Raw genomic sequence first — 11,770 nt, 5'->3', positions numbered from 1 at the left:
GGAGAATTCCAAATTTGGGAGGGAGATCTGTCACAACTATATCTAACACTATACTCCTTACTAGGATTTGGGCGAGAGTGACTACTAAATCCTTAATTAATCCTAGACAAGACACCCTTTTGGAATCAAGGGTGTACAAATAATGATAGGATCTAGCTATGTCAATATTTAAATGGTCCATGATAGTTTTTGGCATAAGATTATGTGATGCTCCAGAATCAAGCATACAATTGTATAACATAGAATCATTTGTTTTAAGAGTCACATAGAAAGGGGGTACTATTTCATCTACCATGTCTGAGCTAGGGCCAAAAACAACTGCTAGTTTTTCATCTTGAAGACCAATGATATCACTTTCAGCATCAACCAAGGTGTTCTGTATCCATTTGGAGACTTTATCTTTATATCTAGGGTTTTTGGAAAGTTTTGAAAGTGGTGTTGGGATTTAGCTCTTTCTAACTCCTTTTCAACATTAAATGTAGTTAAAACATTTTTTTCAATTTGAGTGGTATCAGTTGACTGATTTAATGGTCGAATAATAGTTGTTTGAGTTTCAGCAACTTTGGTACGACGTTCAATTGTTGGAGGTTCCTTAGGGGGTCTTCCATGACCAGGTCTAGGCCTAAGATCATATCTTTTGTTTAGTTCTGTAATTAGGAATTTAGAAAAGGCATGGTATTTGGAAGCTTATGAGGATTCTTGATCTTGTTGAACCTACTTTTGTTGTGAGAGGGGAATTATGGCAGTCTGACCAAAAGAGGTATCCATATTATTAACATATTCAGTTATAGTCATAGTGTTCTCATCAAGCTGTTGATCATCTATCAATAAAGGAGTTGGAACCTCTTGATCATTACTACGCCTTTGAAGAATTTGTAATGGTGGATTTCTTTGGTATTGACCTTGATTTGGATTTTGGTCGAGTGACCATTTGTTGAACTATTCTAGGTTGAGTTTCAATTTTGGAAATTCTATTGTACAAATTTATAAGAACTGAATTTATTTCATCTATTTTAGAGTCTTTAGTTTTAGTCTTAGAGGAAATTGACGCCTCTTGAATTGACTTAAGTTTTCTTTGGGATTTTTCCTCTTTAGCCTTTAAAGTGGCTGAGGCAGACCTATTTGCTTCCACCTCTATAGCATTAGTTTGCATGTCTTCAAGAGTCCTTGAAGTCCTTTCTCTTAATGTCATAGCAAAATCATCGTCAAAAGCTTTTGGAAACCTAGATTTAGTTGTTGCTACAGGTGGTTTGTAGTTAGGGGCATCTTATGATAAATTTTGTTCAACCTTTTGATAAAATCATAGACACTTTCACGAAAGTTTCTTTTAATTTCTTCAAACTCAGTTAAAAAGTAAAGAGCATCTTTCTTCACTCCCCATTGATTGTTGAATATATTTGTTAATTCTTCCCAATTTCTAATGGAACTTGGCGGCAACTGCTTAAACCAAGTCCTCACATTTCCCTTGAGAGATTGAACAAAAACCTCCTATAAACATTTTCTTGTTCTATGTTCATGTTATCTGCAAAGTCTAGAAATGCTTGAAGGGGATCCTCAGCTGAGGGACCTGTTTCTCCATTATATCTAGGAAGGTTCTTTAAATATCCATTTGGGAAAGCATCAAGGACTGGAGGTAGAACTAAAGCTGCATATCTTGGCTATACAATGGGTTGGAATGCCATAGTAGAGGTTGATGAATGAGATGTTTGTGAAGATGATGATAAGGAAGAGGGAGATGGCGAAAGAGGAGGAGAATTAGTATGTGGGGGGAAGAAGGAGGAGATAAAGAAGGTGGAGATAAAGAAGGTGGAAACTTCTTGAATGATTTCAAAGGAGTTTCAATCACCAACTTGTGGACTTGATAATGAATATCCTCTTCAGCTTCGAAGAGTGGATTTGAATATATAGCAAAGGACTCTCCAGGTTGTTCAGAAGTAGAAGATTATGGTGGTTTAGAAGTGGAATGAAATGAATAAGTGGTGTGGGATATAAATTCTATAGGTTTGTATTCAGATAGATGAACACCCAGGTCAGACTCATATTTAGGTGATCCTGGTGGAACTTGGGGTTCTGGATGAGATTCAAGTGAACGAATAAGGAAAGCTGATTTGAAATCAACTCCCTTATCTAGGAGCTCAACAACTCTAGGTGATACGTGAGTGTATTCTGGATTAGATGGAATATTACTATAGGGATCAAATGGTAATATATCTTCAGACTACAAGGCTGAAGTAGAATAAGATTGTTTGTGTCTTCTTCTAGAACTAGCCTTTCTAACATGTTTTTCTAGATCTGAGAGAGGACTAACTGTGTCAGATTCAAAATGGGATCTAGTGTGCTCAGAAGGTTCCAGTTTGAGAAAAAGATGATAACTATAAGTCCATTCTTCTGAACCAAGTGGATGGAAAGAGTCATAGCCAAGTATTGGTTCATGATTTTATCATACAAAAGTTAACATATGAGGATAGAGATGCAAAATAAGAGATGAAATTTATCAAAAAACAAAAACATTGATTAACTATCTTATATATTTATGTTCAAATGAAGGAGATTGGGTTTTGGATTTATTTTCAGGTTCAGGTAAGTTTTATTATATAAAATTGAATTTTAATATTTAATTTTTTGTTTTTATGTGTTTATACTAATTTACTTACTTATTGTTTTTGTGATTGACGATTAGGTACAACACTAGCATGTTGCCTAAAAAAGGAAAAAATTGCATTGCGATTGAAAGAGACCCACTACAATGCAATTTTATTCAACAAAGAATTAATGCTCTTCAATTTCTTCCAGATGTAATGCAAGAAGTTCGTTTGAGGAAAGGAGATTTTAATGAATCACGTGTGACAAAAAAAACAAAGCGACCTCAACCACCATTATATGGAATGATTGGAAGATGTCACCTTGGGAGACTTGCAGACATGAAAGATCCATTAGAAGAGGAAAATGAGGAAACTCAAGAAGGAAATATTGTGGAAGAAGAAAACAATGAAGTTGAAGAAGATGGTGAAGATGGATTATATAATATTCTTGATGACATTTAAGTTATGATTTGCAAATAAAAATCAACTTTGAGAGATCTTCATTAGTTTTACTTGTAATGTTTTGACTTTGAGATTTTATGCGAAGAATGAACATTTTATTATTGTTGTTATATGTTCAATATTTGTATTATCTGATTTCCACTTTAATTGTTTTGTGAATCATTTTATTTTTTTGTAAAAAACTTGTGATAACTATTATTTTTTAACATAAAATTCATAAAAAATGCTATTTTCTAAGTTTTGTTTTTGTTAGGATTTTCCCACAAAATTGTTTATTTGACATGCCATTTTTTGACAAAAGATCTGAAAATGTGTATTTTTTTCATTATATTTATATAGAAAATGTTTTTTTAATCAAATGTTTAAAATTATTGTGTTTTAGTGACAATTATTTGATCTCCATTGAAATATTAATTAGCATTACATAAACATATAGAAAATACTAACTTTAAAATATTGACCATTTTTTTTTTGTACGTGAAAAAATTAAGATTTCATTACAAACAAAATTGAAAAGAAAAATGAAAACACACAAACACAAAAAATGCACTTAAAAAATAGTCTTATGCGAAGAAGAAAGCATTAGAAAATTTAAAGTGTCAAAACACAACCCTCTTAAAAAAGGGGATTGATGCTACATCAGCACTATTCAAAATCAACATGAAAATCACTAACATGTAAAAAAAATGTTCATACTTCATACATAAGAAAATTTAAAGTGCCAAAAATATGCTAAAAAAAGTTGTATTCTACATCACCACTATTCAAAATCGGGTGATTTTTTGCTACCTCAAAAAAATGGGTACTAGGTCATTTTCTCATTTGATTGGTAACTATCTTTAGGATGATGATTGCCAAAAAAGCTTGGATGTATCGAAGGAAAATATGGTCACAGCACCTATTCTGGTGTTCCCAAATTGGAACAAAGAGTTTCATGTACCTGTAGATGTGTTGTGCATAATGTTAGGAGCAGTGTTAAGCCAACCGCGCACAGGAGATATTGACCATTTGATTGCATTCGTGAGAAAGTAGTTGTTTAAGGTAGAGAAGAATTATTCGACCACAGAGCGCAAAGGCTTGGCGATGGTGTATGCACTCCAAAAGTTCATACATTATTTGTTGGGTGCGCACTTCAAAATGTACACAGATCATTATGCTTTGAAATACCTAGTCAACAACCATGTGTTGGGGGGGGGGAATATGTAGGTGGTTATTGTTGTTTCAGGAATACGACTTTGAGGTAGTTGTGAAGCCAGGGAGATTGAATGTTGGACCAAATCACCTTTTGTGAATTAAGAATGGTGAATGACTTACAAGTATTGATGAAGGATTGTCTAATGTGCAACTCTTTGTTGTGTGTGTTGTAGATGTATACTTTGCAGATATCATCCAATTTTTGTCTATAGGTACAACTCCTGAACGGTATTTGTCACAACAGAAAAAATAATTGGTCGTCAGGGCTGTGGATTTTTATGTCATTGTAGGGCACTTATATAAAATGGGATCAGATGAAGTTCTATGTAGATATGTACTAGATTGTGAAAGACAAAGTATCCTCACAGAAGCACATGGAGGAGTTGTTGGAGGACATTATTCTGGAAGAGAAAATGCGTAAAAATCTTATGAGCGGGACTATGGTGGTCAATTGTGCACAAGGATTCCAAGGAATATTGTAGGGCATGTGATGTCTGTCAAAGGATGGGGAGGCCATCGTGAAGGGATGAATAGCCTCTAAACTTGAAAGTGTCGCTATAGGCAATCGATAAGTGGGAAATAGACTTTGTGGGACTGATTCAGCCACCAGGAAATAAGACAAGAGTGCGATACGTCATCACAACAATCGAATACTTGACCAGATGGGCTGAGGCATATCCCATGAAGGATTGCAATGTGGCTACAACTTCGAAGTTCATATTTGAATATATTTTGTTTCGATTTGGTTGCCCTAAGATTTTGATGAGCAACAGGGGTTCACACTTCCTGAATGAAACAATTGCTGCTCTACTTGAATAATTCCATATGTATCATCATAAAAGTACGTCATATCATGTTCAAGCGAATGGTATAGTAGAAGACTTTAATAAAATCTTGAAATTCACTTTGACGAAGATTTGTAATGCAAATAAAAATGATTGGGATGTGCACATACCAGCTATTCTTTGGGCATATAGAACTACCTATAAGAATTTGACTGGACAAACACTGTCTAGACTAGTTTATGGGAAAGAGGCAGTAATGCCGATGTAGTATATTGTGCCCGGTTAAAGGATTGTTGCAGTCACACAAATGGCAGATCAAGATACTATGGAAGAATGCCTCGCCCAGATAGTTGAGTTAGAAGAAGATTGCTTCCTGACAGATTTTCATCAGTAGCTGTAGAAGGATCATGAAAAGGCACGCCACATTAACCAGTGCACCTTTAAAAGTGGAGATTTAGTATTGATATATTATAGTAAGTTTACGAAGTTTCTCAGAAAATTTCAGATGCATTGGCTGGGGCCATACATCGTCAAGGAGATTATGGATGGAGGTGCAGTTGAACTCGCGAAGTTGAGCAGTGAGATTTTTCTGGGGAAAATCAATGGGAGCCAACTTAAGTTGTACAGGGGCTAGTCAATGGGAGCCCCTATTCAGAGACACTTGTAATATAAACAAATTTTCTTTTTCTTTTCAGACCCCACACTCACAAAAACTAACAAAACTAAATATGCCTAAAAGAAGAGATGCAAATCTTACCCTAATGCAAGAACTAAATGTGGATGCACGATTCAAAGACTACTCTAAAAACAAAGAAGGAAAGTTGCTGCTTTACCAAATTTTGTCTTGCCACTGAAATGCTTAGATAGAAGATGATTTGTTACTAATCATTTCGTCCAAACAATAAAAACAAGTTTTAAGATAAAAAACAAATCACTTTCACTTCGCAAAAAAGGAAATCAAATGAGAAGCAAGTTTGAGAAAGCGAAACTCAAAAACTTTCAAAAGATTTTCTTTCAATCAAACAAAAAAGTCTTTTTCAAAGGAAAACTCTCAAAAATACTGACACTAATGATTGATAAACAAGCCACCAAACACTTTTGTGAATTGACACCTTTCAAATGATGAAAACTCAACAAAAATAAAATGTGTTCGAAAACGCTTTTGACAATCAAAAGCAGCAATGAAAGTCCAAAATATCAAAAGACAAGTTTCAAGAAACTGGTAACAAACAAATTTCCCGAAACAAAGGAGTAAATGGTCATAAAAATGATTTCGTTAAGCAAACACAAATGTCATGAAAACAAAATGGACACAAAGATTGAAGACAATCTTCCCACTCTGCCGAAACAGAGCAATCAAGATTCTTAAACAGAAATCTTGTGTGTCAAAAATCAATGACGCTTGCAATCAACGAAAAACAAGACTAGCACTCCTTATAACTAGAGAGAGTTCGAAACAAGATGCCCCTGTTAAACAGAGAACTGTCACTGGGAATTGACTGTTTTAAACTGACCCAAACCACGAGACAAACATTCAGCAAAAGAAAAATTATAAATCTTGAAAATTATGTGATATACGCGCCTGCAATTATTTGCAGAATGCGTGTATACGCGACTGTAACTAAGGAAACCTGCGTATACGCGGGTTTACTTAGTGCAACTTGCATATATACGCTTCTGTAATCCAGAAAAAGTGCGTATCTGAAGTCTTTCAAGAAAAATAAAAAAACACAAACTGAAAAACTGGAAAAGCTTGGAGTTCAAGAAAATATCAGACAGTCAGAACCAACAAACAGAGGGACTGAGCCTTGATTGGCTTGAGGACTACCCAAACTAGGAACAACAAGAGTGTTGTCCCCAGCGGAGTCGCCAATTCTGGTTGAAGGGAAAGTACCCCTAGGGTCCTTTGGGCTAAGACTCTACCAGACTGAAAATTGCTTATTCAAAGAAACACACACACAGCCATCATTCTTACTTTTAAGCAAATTCTAATGTTTAGGGTACATACCTAAGGTCCTACGTTCGAGAAGACCGTTAGGGTGCAAACCCTTCTTGGAGTTCCCTTCTTCTTTCTTTGACCTGCAAGACAAACAAATCAAAGAACACAACAGTACATGTATAGAAGTTTATATATAAATCATCTTTATGCTATAAAGTTAGTTATAAAAAATCTTTAAGTAACCTCTTTCATAAGAATTCAACACAAGAATTTCATAAGCATAAAGAAAGATTATTCGGGAACAAAGACGTGTTTCTTTATATATAAAGGCAAATAAAGTACATATATCGGAAAGATATCACCTGAACACCTTCAGCAGGCTCCAAGCAAGCTTCCTCCCGGATTCGTTCCAGCCTCAAGCCTCCGACAAGAGCTCCTTCCAAGTCTTACTCAATGATGATATCAAGGATGAATGATCACCAATACACATGGAAACAAGGGTTTCCTATGCAAGATGGGGGAAGTGCAGAAAGCACCAAGGACTTCAGACCTGGTCAAAGGGGAAAAATCTCAGCATAATAATCTTGCTCTCCTTTCTCTCTCTCTCTTGGCCTTCCCTTTGATGTCTTTTTATACCCTCTCCAAAGTAGTTTTTTAGTTAGGAGTTGGTTGGGAACAGTTGGGCCACGGGCACTAACAGGTGATCCAGCAGGTAAACCCGCGATCACCGCCCGAAAAAGAGGAATTTATTATTTTTTTAAATGTTTTAATAGATACACGCGGGTTGGGTATGACAGACCCGCGTGTACATGCGTTTAACACAGGGCAAAGTCGCGTATAGGGAATAAAACACTGTTTTTTAAATTTTTGGACCAGGTCTGGAAGGAGGGGTTGCCCTAGGCCATAAGTGCAGCATCACAAACCATAAGAGTGAGATTTGGAGCTATAACACAGTTGCAAGGAAGTACGAGACTATAAACTATGCTGCCAAAGGGATAGTTTGGAAAAGAAAAGGGGATGCGTGAGGATTGGAAGAAAGGCGCGAAGGAGAGATGTGACAAAATAGCTACGCTGATATGGTGGGTCTCACGTAGCCCAGCCAAAAAGTGACCATTGGAACCACTGTAGATCATTGGATGTTGATTTTTTCAGTTAAAGGGAGTGGGGGGGGAGCATTTAAGGTGCATATCTTTATAAATATGCCACCGAAAGTGGATTAATTATGGAGATTTGGAGGGAACGAATGGATTTTAATTAAAAATGTGTTGTAGATACAACATCCCACTCCACATTTGAACACTTTTCTTCCTTAGAAATTTCCTTGAGTTTTTGCGCTTTCCTTTGCACCAAGATAATTGTTGCATGTTTAGAGGGGATTGGAAAGAAATATGAGAGAATGTTTCGCAACAAGGATTTGGGTGAGAGTCAACTTTACTTGAGTGGCAGCACAAAAATTTTGGGAGAGAATGACTACAACCCGACCTGCCCTGACCCAACCCACACCTACCTTAGTGCCTAGGTCACGCAAGCCTGCAGTGAGCTTCCCGAGTAGCATATTCCAATAGTAGCAGCCTCTACAGAGAAGATCCAGAAGTTAGTTGTCACGGTGAAGAAGTCAAAGGAGGAAATTGGTAAGGTTTGTTTTGAGATGCAGCTACGAATATATGTTCTTCAACTTAAGCTGCAACCAACTGCTCCTCCGGAAGTCAGAGAGCAGCGTGAGGCTACTATTAAAGAATACAGGACTACTTTGGAAGCTGTAGTCAAGGATTGTAGCCAGTTATTTGAAAAGACCATGAGATGTGGACCTCACTGCATGAGGATCCAAACTTATAGAAAATCAAAGCAGATATCCGAGAAAAAAAAGTGCAGCTTGACGAGATCAGAGCTACAATGCGAACACTAGCACCAGTGCAAAGGTTCACCAGATTATAGGAGGGAGAGTTCATCGAGACCTATATTGATGAGCTGTGTTGAAAGGCATCCATCATATCCTCAAAGATGCAACCCTGGGATGATGAGGCAAGTTAGTTGAAACAGATGACGTAGAACAAGCTGAAGGCTGTGCAACATACACAAAGAACCATGGGCCTTGCAGTCAAAGGTCCAACTACAGAGAAACTGGTTGAGGAGGTTTATCAGGTTGCTACAGAGGGAGCATTCTATCTTCAAGCATTAAGGATAGAATTTAGTGGACTACAGGCGAAGATCAAGGCAACACCAGCAGAGTGACTCAGGACAAGTCACGACTTTATGTTGGGGGCCTGTTGGGGCAGGGTACTGTGGGGTTAAATTTTGTAAAAGTTTTGTTAATATTGTAAAGTCTCTATATTTTGAGGAGCTGAGCACGTAGGTAGATAGGAGTCAAAGGGGATTTAGGAAGGTCAAAGCCCCTTAGTTTGTTAAGAGTAAGTTGTTTTGTGACCCACCCATGGTTCGTAGGCCATGGTATTGTAATAGAGAATGATATAAAAATAATCCATAGAGAGTCATGAGATCAATCAATTTATCAATGAATGATCTAAATAAGAGATAGAAATTCATTTTTTGTACATAGGTGAAGCGAAAGGCTCCTGCATCTATGTGCGCGGAGACCTTGGTAAGTATTTAGCTGAGTGCACGAGTCCCTGCAGCTGTGTGCATAGGGTCAGAAGAGTCTGTAATTGAAGATCTAAGCATAATAAGGGTTGTTTTGGAGCAATATCTGTGTATCTATGTGTTATTGTTTACTTTTGAAATTACTGTATGTTTGCTTTGTTTACTGTAATTTATCATGAAAAGTACTTAATAGATGTGCAAAAGAGGTAGATCTATTTATTTACGTGATGTTATGAATGTTTAGGAAAATCGGTACATCGTTTGAATATGTTATTTGTTAGTTACTGTAATTTTGGGGTTTTAAGGAGTAGGGTTGCGAAGGTCAAAATAAAGCCTAAATCTAACAAAAACACATCACATAGTCCTTTGGATGTAGAAGACTGGTTCTAACATCCCCCAATAATGCCTCGGGTGAGACTGTAGCCTGCACTACACAGGTTGTTTCCGAAAGGGACAGTAGTGTCGAGTTTTTTTTATTAGTTTGAACCTAGGTCTAGGCACTCTCTACCCAATAGTCCTCCTGAAAGTGGTGTCTTTTGAAGATAGAAGTATGGCTTCTTATTGGTAGTGGTCAACAAATAGTTGAGAGGAGGTTGGGGCCTTCTAACTAGTGGTGGCCATCAAACTGTAGTAGAAGTCGTGTCTCTTAGATGGTACTCGATGGATAATCTATGTAATGTATATGTTTGATAGAGAATAGAATATTTAAGGCAACACAACAAGAGTGGGGTGGTTTTTCTCCCCTTGAGGGTTTGCACAAGTGTCCCCTTGTGCATGATTCTCTTGATATATGTTATGATCTTTATGTGTTACTGTTTATGCCGTGCTTACATTTTCAGATCTATTGTGTTATGTTTGGTTACTGATCATTTAGTATTTTGGGAAAAAGTTTTTAAAATTTTGTGAACCCTTACCCTACTTATTTACCTCCCCTCTCAGTAGTGATATGATTTTTAACAGGTCAGTTTGTAACTTAGTTTATATGTTTTCTTCAAATAAAGGATCGAACAACTCAGTGTATGTATGATGCAGTGAGAACTATTTTAGCATAAATGGATCTATCTTTGATGAAGTTAGTTGGTTTTAGCCCGGATGGTGCATCTTCCAAGAAGGGTATTCATGAAAGTTTATCTTCTAAGCTTCGTCGAGATGCTACTCATTTATTAGATATCCATTACATAGCTAATAGGGAAGCATTAACAACCAATGATGCTTCGTCTTATTTTAGAGAGTTGCAATATATTGACAAATTTGCAAACAAATTTTACTCATGGCTTGGGAAATCAATTAAAATCCTTTAGCCAAGTCCATAATACAACTGGGAAATGTAACAATATAGACCTAGATCTTCATAAAAGTGAAGAAACAAAACCCATTTCATCAAATACCATGAAGCCCCCACATCCTAGTCCATGCATAAATATGAGGGAGAAAATTGATCAGACATCCATGCTTTCCCCAAGCATATTGCATCCTCGGCTTGATCTATGCCCAATATCATTCAAGGATAAGGGTCAAATTGTAGTTAAGTATTTGCAATTTGGAGATTATTGAAGATGGAGATAAAACCAAAGGTGAAACGCCAACTGTCTCCAAGAAGTGTTAAAAAAAATACTTAGTCTAACCGAATACCCACCCATCTTTCCCCAAAATAGCCACGATCATACAATACCCCACTAATACGTAGAAGAACCTCAAAACACTAATCGCCATGGAAAATTAAATAATATAGAAGCTCGACAATGGTGACATGATTTTTTTCATAAATGGAAAAAAGAACCCTAACACTAAACATCTCTTTGCTCCTTTGTTCTTGTTATCAAAACTTCTACAAATAGTTTAAGTTTTACTTGTCTTTATTATTCTAATATAATCATATCTTTTACTATGAACCCACTCTTCCTTCCCTTCCTTTCAAATTATTTTCATGGCATACAATAAAACCTAAAATATGAAACTACATACCTGCAAGGACCAACATCGATGTAAATCAACAAGTGAAGAACTACAAAGTGATGTGATTAAACTAAAATAATTATATTTTAAAGTTGAGACTTTTGTGACATGACTTATGCTGATAATTGTTTCTAGGTCCATCACATAGGATTTTGCTTTTATTTGATGTTTTAAACCATCCTATGTGCCTAAACAAGAATTCCTAGTTTGGAGAATTTGGCTCTAAACATGGTACTCATTTCCATTCTCTTTAA

This window comes from Pinus tabuliformis, chromosome J, assembly GCF_031772625.1.
Source record: "Pinus tabuliformis cultivar Carrire ecotype Pingquan chromosome J, CPIR1, whole genome shotgun sequence".
Lineage (NCBI taxonomy): Eukaryota > Viridiplantae > Streptophyta > Pinopsida > Pinales > Pinaceae > Pinus > Pinus tabuliformis.
Note: the sequence above shows the minus strand (reverse complement) of the source record.